At 41.6% G+C, this 8,170-nt stretch overlaps 1 pseudogene across 1 annotated transcript; it reads right to left on the bottom strand.

Annotated features, from left to right (window-relative positions):
• Positions 1-7,003: 7,003 nt before the first annotated feature.
• LOC308518287 (TCF3 fusion partner-like) lies at positions 7,004-7,755 on the bottom strand (annotated as a pseudogene). Its single transcript has one exon. The product of its transcript is annotated as a TCF3 fusion partner-like (transcript).
• Positions 7,756-8,170: the final 415 nt, after the last annotated feature.

The raw sequence follows: 8,170 nt of genomic DNA on the forward strand, positions 1-8,170 counted from the left end.
ATGCATGGTTTATTTGTATTAAATGCAAGAGTTCATCAGAGAGCCTAGTCTCCCTACTGGCAATAGTGGAAATAGACAACATGCACAAGTTTATGCCACCAAGTTAAGATGTGTATCTTATTACATTAAAACATATCAGATATACAGAGTGGAAAATTTTAATATAGTCTACATTTTAGAAAATTGCATATAATGTGGAATGACCTATACACACTGGAAAAATATAACTTTAAGACACATAAACTTAGTAAACAATAGAAAGCACTAGACAGTTCTAAAATCATAATGCCCATGATATAATAAGAGTTAAATCTCACTCCTGACAACTGTATATATAATTAGAAAATTAATGCATGTTATATATATACTAGAGGCCCAGAACACGAAATTCATGCATGGGGGTGGGTGGGGGAGTCCCTCAGCCTGGCCTGCACCCTCTCGTATCCCTCGGGGGATGTCCAACTGCCGGTTTAGGCCTGGGGATCGGGCCTAAATCAGTAGCCAGACATCCCTCTCGCATTCCGGGACTGCTGGCTCCTAACCACTCTGCCTGCCTGCCTCATCACCCCTAACCACTTGCCTACCTTCCTGATCACCCCTAACCATTCGCCTGCCTGCCTGATCATCCCTAACTGCTCGCCTGCCTTCCTGATCACCCCTAACTGCCTCTCCCTCAGCCTCCGCCACCATTGCTTCATCTGGAAAGATGCCTGGAATGATGTCCAGAAGGTCGTTCGGCTTTCTGGTCTAATTAGTATATTATGCTTTTATTGTTATAAATATATATTTAATAATTTTTAACATTTTAAACATGAACATAAAAAAACAATTACTAAATGTTGATACAAGTGATACAGTCAATTTAACTTGTTAATTTTATTACAGACAAAATGAACAATTCTCAGGCTACATTATTAACATTGTTCCAATTCAAAATTAGTTATTTCAAATTATGTTATATATACATATATCATGCACTAATATAAATCTTCAGTGTTACTATGTCGAAGAGTAATGATAAAAACATGGATGAAATAAAAATGATACACAAGCCTACTGTATTTAATCAAATTACACTGGAGTAGTTATATGCTTGCTCTCATTTACTTGATTTCTTCAAAGCAGGTTATTTAAAGTATAGTTTGAATACAACCATACAAACAATTTTTATTCAAAAGAATACACTTCACTAAAAGCTCTCGTGCATTTTTCACAAAGTTTATATTTTAGTTTTGTTTTTCAATATTACTTTCTTGTGTGCAACTGTGTGGGGACAAATATTTGCATAATGGTAAGTGTTAACCAACAAACTTTCCAGCATAGGCCTCTATTTTCCCTAAAATTCAGCTCAGTCAATTTCATTCAATTAATAAGATAAGGGAGACTCAGTGTTAGGACATTCCCTGCTCTCATGGCTTTTATGGTATTATAGTTTTCATGGAATTTTCTCTCCTCCTTTAACAAATAGAGGACAGCTCCACATGTCTCATTCCCAAGGAGAGCTATTTAATACCTCATGTTTGATTTCCATTCAGAAATTTGGTCTAAGAAAAGTAAAGCAACGTTCTTCCCATGGGCATGACTCATAAATAAAATATTAAAGCCAGTAAAAGTGCAATGTTTTAAAACAGAAATCTAGTATGAAAGCTAAAATGTGAGCTGAAAGTCAATTATTTTCCTACAATTCCTTTGTGAAGATGTAACCAAGTGTGGGTTCAGCTAGCAATTGTAATGAAAGCCAAACTTGTGAGATAGGTGTTGTTAAGAAGGCAAGTAGTTTATTCAAGTGCTGGTCACCTGAGAAGATAGGGGACTCTCATCCAAAAGCCCATCTTAATTTCTCACTGAAGACAGGGTTTTTATCAGGAAGGAGAGAGAAAGTGAAAAAAAGAAATGAGGGGGGAAAGGGATTGAAAGTTCTCTACGTGCAAGTCAGCACAGTCCATTCCAATGATTATCTTGAAACTGGTCGTGGAGGCTTGGTTTTTATGGTTGAGAGTCAGCAAGTCTCCCAGAGCTAGAATGTCCAGCTGCTAGAGTCAGCCTCCTTCCCCAGAGCTAGTTCCTGTGATATGCTCAGAAGACTGTTAGCGACTTTATGGCAGGCGTGACAAACCAGGCCTTTGTTTTAAGGCATACATCTTGTTCCCTGATTTGGAGATAAGCATTATTCATTATGTGTTATTTAATCAAGAAGGTTATTTTGTTGGTTAGCATAATTCCATATATCCTTTGTAACAAAGACACTAAAGAAACCAGAATCTTATTATTTTCTATAATTCAATAGTCACATGCTCTTGCAAACTGAGACGTGGTTGTATCTAATTGTTACTTTGAGTTAAATATCTTGTTTATGGTCTGCATGTTTAGCATGCTTGTAGGAACACTTTTTTCTTGATGCTAAACCTCACAGAAAAGAAGACAATCTTATCCCTATTCTAGAAATATGTAAAATAAAGTAAAGATTGTTGTCTAGCTTCCTGTACATAATAATCAATCAAATACCAGGCAATATGCAGTAGTTTTTTATATGTGAGACATGACTGTTGAAGCAGTTGAGTTAAAACATTATGACTTAATTTTTTTGTCTTTGTGTATGGTTAAGGATTGTCCTTTCTTTGATTATAAGGTGAATTTGTATCAAAACACAATCATAGCTATAATTTTTAAAGAGACAATATCATTAGTTAACCTTGTATTATGCCACTCCCAATATAAAAGGAACAGAGGCACTATTCTTTCCATGTTTACTTTCTACTCTAGTCAGATTCTCTTTATATGATGTAGCATTACTAGATAGCTATTTTTAAATTACAAATCTCTCCTTTTGGTCTCAACGTTCAAATGTTTCTCTGTTACTATTTAAAACTTACTGTTCTTTTGACATATTTTAATGCTCTATCAGAAGGTTGTCTTTGGCCCCTTTTTGCTATTTTTCAATTAGCTCAAAGCAGCAGATTTCTCAGCCGGTCTCCTTTTCTGTAAATGACTCAGTGGAAGGTGCTTGGATTAGGAACATTTGTCTTTTATAATGCTGATTTCTTTCTCTAAATAGTATCAGTATAAGCGTGCAAGTGTTGTTGTCCATTTAAAGCTTATCAAATACATCTTTTTGAAAGATTGCTTTCTACTACAATTGATGTTTCTCAGATAGCATATTGAAGGGAACTTTAAGTGAATTTGAACATCTAAAATAGGAATTGCTTTCCTTGTTGTGAAGGAGATGATGTGGTATTTCCTACATAAAATGTTCAAGGATTAAGTTTCTGTACAATTTCTACTATTCACTTTTTAAAATTTTTATACTAAAATGGAATTTTTTTGTTTTTTCTACCAAACAAGGGGAGAGAACTAAAATGATTTGCCAAGCTGACAAAACTATCTCATCATTCAGTTTGTTAAGTGGCTCTATTGTCAGAGGATTATGGCAGGGAAGGCAAAGGGGCTGAAATTGTTACAGAATTAAAAAACATGTTGTTTTTTGAAGCACTGATATGTTAATTTACTACTCAATAAATACAACAAGCTTCCACTGAGGCTTGCAAGCCTAGAGAGAAGTAACTTGAAGGTACCTATGTGAATAGCTGCTTAACTAATTACAAACAGTGGCTGATTAGACATGTGCAGGGTGATTCTTCTACCGAAGTTTTATTCCCTACACCTGTACCTCTGAGTCCAAATGTTGTCAGTCGTGTAAAAACCCAATAATTTAAAAGATAACATTGGAATGAATAACACCTTCAAAGTATGATTAGTGCCCATTAAAATGATAAATATATTACAGTTTGACAGATGGGACTTTAATAAGCTTGGCTCTTACAGAATTTCTTATAATCTGCTGTTTCTAGCTATGGATTCCATAAATCTCATGACACAATCCTCTCCACAGAACTCTCCCGTGGCTTTCAATTGCAACCAGAATAAATATATCAATCTATCTTCTGTTGTGCAACGTACTATATGTTCCAACTGATACCTACATCTCTGATCTCTTTTCTCCCCTCTCCTCCACTCAATCTTTACATTTCATTCCCATTTGTTACTGGAGAATTGCAAGGGTGGAATTTCTCTGTTGCTAGTCAGAGTGGGGTTCTTGGGGTACTGCTGGGATAAGAATTTCCAGGTGCCCCAGAGGATGAGATGTGAAATAAGTTTTATTTGCATGGAATTATATCCCTTGGTTTCTAAAGTTCCATTTCCCTTAAACCAGTCCTGGAAAAGGTATAGCTGGGGCTTCAGAAGAGCTAGAAACAAAGCCAGTGTCCAAAATTTCTGTTCCATGGTAGAGTTTAGTCCGGCACAGAATCAGGCTAATTTTAATCCATCAGTTCACTGTGTGTGGGATCCACACGGTTGTGAGCCATGTGGGCGGATGTAGACCATGAGAGCCCCGCCTGCCAAGAGTCAGGTGCGAGCAGCAAGAGACAAGCAAGGGGGCCAAGAAAGGGAACTCCCTTTGTTAGGAGGAGGTTACATATCTCAGATTTTGCATCTTTTCAGTGGCCAGACCAACCTGGCCAGTGACCTGCTTCCAGGTGTGACTGACGAATAATTACCTTTCCTACTTCATTCAGACCTTACTGGGCATGTGGGGAACAGACCTGGAGAGTGTTAAACTGCAGCTTTCTCACACAAATGGCCTGCCTATATTATCTGGCCTTCCCCTTGCTCCCTTTCTGATAACTAATTAATAACTGTGTTAATTACAATGGTATCACACTGGCTTTATTATGTCCCTTAAATATGCTTCTTCTTGGATTGTCCTTCTACTAGATATTCCCAAATCTGGCTTTTTATTTTTCAGGTCTCTAGAATAGCCTTCTCTGAACACCAAACCTCTATTCACTCCTCTATCACCTCTTTTTCCATGTTATTTTTTATTATATTACCCAGTTCATATATTTTATATCAAATATCAGTGTATAAAACTTTATTTATTAATATTTTTATTGCTTGTATTCCTCTCACCAGAATTTAAGCCTAAAACCCAAGGCTGTATTAATCTTATTTACATAGTGGGCACACAAAATTTTTGTTTACATTTAATGGAAATCAAGTTAATACTAACCAGTGTATTGATTTATGAAATTATGAAAAATCTGATATTTACTTATGAAAATTTCCATCATGAAAATAACTATTAGGATAGGAGGAGAAGTATAGATAAGAAAATCACCATAAATTTTAAAGGACTTATAGTTTATAAAAGTATTTCTAATCCCTTAACTAACATACCGGATTATGTATTAAAAACATGAGTATAATAATTGTAATTCTTAAATGAATTTTTGTATTTTTTTAAGTGACAAAGTGAAATGTGGTTTTGTCTGATAATTTTTGTGAGAACTAGAGTTTTGTCTCTCAAAAGCAAATGTATTTAAATGTGATATAACTTCTTTAATGACACTTAAAAGACAAAAAAAAAAAAACTCCTGGAATACGGGTACTTAGGAACAATAATAAATAGAAATACATCTGCTGAGAATTTGGCAGGCATTCACTGTTCAACACATTTTACAAATATTAATTTAGTTAATAATCAAAGTAAAGTATGCTGTTGGTATTCTGTTGCCTATTTTACAGTAAAGAAAACTGAGATATGTAAAGTTTAGTAACCTACATTTAAATTAGCAGTAAGCGTTAGAATTGGTATCTGAAACTGTTATCGAAAAGGTTGGGGTATCCTCTTTCCCACTGGGTCCTGGGGGTGGGGTCCTTAGGACATCTGGAGAAAAATAATTTTCTGAGATTCACACAGAAGGATGAGTGACTTTTATTTGCATGGAATTACATCCCTGGGTTTCCAAAGTCCCATTCCAGTCATAGAAGTGTAGCTGGGGTTTCAGTCAAGCTAAAAGCCAAGCCAGTGTCCAGAGTTTCCAGTCCATGTTGCAGCTGAGTCCAGTTCAGCATGAGGCTAACAGGAGCCCATTAGTCTGTTGTGTGTTGGGGTCCACAAGGTCCACAGCCATGTGGCTGAATGCCAGGTAACAGGAAGGTGAGAGCCCCTCATGCCAGGAGCCAAGTACAGCAAGCCAAGAGCAACCATGAACTCAAACATGTTTGTTCAGGGGATTAAATTTCCCAAATATCATGCCCTTGCAGTGGGCACACCCATTCTGGCCAATGACCTGTTCCCAGGTGTGACTGACAAGAAAGTATCTTCCTGATATCACCCCACTTTACTGGGCATGTGTCTATTCTACTCACTGCCCAGTCCCTTCCCCTAGTGATTTTCGGGGAACAGACTGGCGGCTCCTTGGGGCGTGTAAAGTTTTAGCTTCTTGGAGAAGCTGCCCAAATAACATGTCTGTAATATTTGACCTTCCATTTGCTCCTTTCCTGTTATTAATAACTAGGGGCCCGGTGCACAAAAATGTGTGCACTCGGGGGGTCCCTCAGCCCGGCCTGTGCCCTCTCGCAATCTGGGGTCCCTCGGGGGCCCCTTCCCCTGGCTGCTGGCAGCAGTTTTCCTCCGGCGCCTGGAACCCAGGCCTTCGCTCTTCGCCGGAAGGGACCGCGCAGTGGGCGAGGGGCTTAGCTCTTTTAAAAATCCTTCTGAATGTTTGGTAAATAACCCTGTAGGAATCTACTTTCTGAAACATGCTGGTTGTTAAGGGCTGATTTGGGTAATCAACAAAATGTATGTTAAAATCCTAATCCCCAGAACCTCAGAATGTACCTGTATATGGAGATAAGATCTTTAAAGAGGGGATTAGATTAAATTGTGGCAGTTCCAGTGTGACTCTTAGCCCATCTCACTGAAGTCCTTATAAGAAGAGGAATGTTGGGCTCCTGCCCCAGCAGGTCCAGGGGTTCCCAAAGGTGTGGACGGAGTCCGCGAAGAAGGAATGACACAGAGGCAGCGTTCAGGTGATCATCATAGCCAGGTTCTCTTTTTATTGTCCTGTTACATCTATATTTATACTATTTGATCCTATAAGCATGCCTCTATAAGCTTTTTTTTTTGCCGAGGAGAGCATGGGGTCCGTTTATTGGGGGGTCAGTCAAACGGGGAGCTGGCTAGGGTGGGGTAGGGCAGCTACTTGTCTGCCCCCGAGAAACCCAACTTGAGTCCAGAGCCTCGACCGCTTTGAAGCCAAAGTCTCCCTCCACCTTTATCTACATGGGGGCCAGCTCCGGAGTCAGCGGGACTCCCGCCCGGCCCCCTTCCTATGGCACTTGCCGCCTCTTCCAACCCCTGGGCCCCTCGCCAGGGGCCGGGCTGCTGGCTTCTGTGGGCGCTGGTGTCCTCCTGGGCGGGGACAGACCCTCTTTCTCCAGAGGCTCTTTCTCAGCCTTGCCTGGGGTGGGGGTGTCTGTGCCCTGGCTGCCCTCGCCCTCCAGTAAGATGGTGAACTGGCTGGCCCGGTAGTTGTCGCCGTAGGAGTCCAGCACCCTCATGAGGAACCTCCGCTCCTGCTGGAGTCTCCGTGTTATCCTCTGTATCTGATGGAGCCTGTTCAGGACCCGCTCCTTCGCCTGCTCGATCTCCCTGCAGCGCCGGGTACTTCCTGCGATTGAGTTCCCGTTGGTGCCGCCATTGCCGGCCTCAGGCTGCCTCCTCCTCTTCCTCTCGCTCCTGGAGGCTGGAGCTGCCCAGACCCCCAGACACGAACTCCACTTGGGTCTCAAGCTCGCTCTCCAGGATGTGACCACCTGCAGCGGAGGCAGCGCCAGCTCCCAGCCGGGAGGTGCTGAGAACTCCTCAAAGCCCACGGCTGCCATGGGCCCCTCTCTCTGCTCCAGCTCCATTTCTCTCTGGCTCCCAGCGCAAAACTTCCAACCTTACAAGCCTCTAGTTTAAAGTGGCTTGCAAAACTGCAGGCTCATCTGATTTCACAGTCAGGCACCCAGGCCCCGGCCGCTAAGCCTCCTGGGAGTTGTAGTTCTCTATTTCCAGCTTGCCTCCCTCGCCCCACCCCCACCCCAGTCCCGACTGAAAGGCCCTGCTGGCTGGTCTAACCCTGTGGCCAGGCATCTGCGTCACCTCGGGTCTTTATTCCTGTCCGGACACCGCGCCATCTGACCACGGAGACTCTCCATGGAGGCCCCTGGGCCTCCTTCTGGGTCTCCTCGGCCCAGGCACCGGATCGCGTTCCCCAGCGGAGACGCAGCCCTGGCGCCTGGGCTGCCTTCTGGGTCTCCTGCTGGGGCCTGGCTGCGCCGC

This window comes from Myotis nattereri (genome assembly GCF_964212035.1).
Source record: "Myotis nattereri genome assembly, chromosome: 4".
NCBI lineage: Eukaryota > Metazoa > Chordata > Mammalia > Chiroptera > Vespertilionidae > Myotis > Myotis nattereri.